We start from the raw sequence: 543 nt of genomic DNA, 5'->3' as shown, positions 1-543 counted from the left end.
TCCCTCTAAATATTCAAATAAACTAAAGACTAAAACGTGATATCAATATAATGAATGTTACCTCCTTAATGACCTCTCAACTCCATTTGAAATCTCTCAGCCACTGAAGCTTTATTTTATTTCATTTCTCTACCACCTTTTCATCCAGAAGGATTTCTCAATCACATGATACAGGGTCCTGGCTCATCCCCTGGAGTCAAGTCCCATGTTGCCAGGAAGAATTATACCACTGGGAGTCATGACCTTCATAGGGGGAAGAGCAGTGGGTTTACATATTGAGTTGGCTAGTGTGAGAGGCCACATCTGAGGAACAAACGACATTCTCTGGGGGGTGACAGTTAGGTGCAATTATGAGTAGTTTAGCCTCTCTTTGCAAGTAACAAGAATCATAAGGTCAAGCCCCAAGATTGAGGTCTGGTCTACTAAGCTGGTGGACCCCAATGATTGTGAGAATATAAGGGATTCCCCAGCTGGGGAAATTTAATATTTCCACATTTTTCCCCCAGTCCCTTAAGAGGGTTTTGTAAATTCTTTTCTCTGCCC

This window comes from Choloepus didactylus, assembly GCF_015220235.1.
Source record: "Choloepus didactylus isolate mChoDid1 chromosome 25 unlocalized genomic scaffold, mChoDid1.pri SUPER_25_unloc2, whole genome shotgun sequence".
In the NCBI taxonomy this organism is placed as follows: domain Eukaryota; kingdom Metazoa; phylum Chordata; class Mammalia; order Pilosa; family Megalonychidae; genus Choloepus; species Choloepus didactylus.
This window is presented reverse-complemented; position numbering follows the sequence as displayed.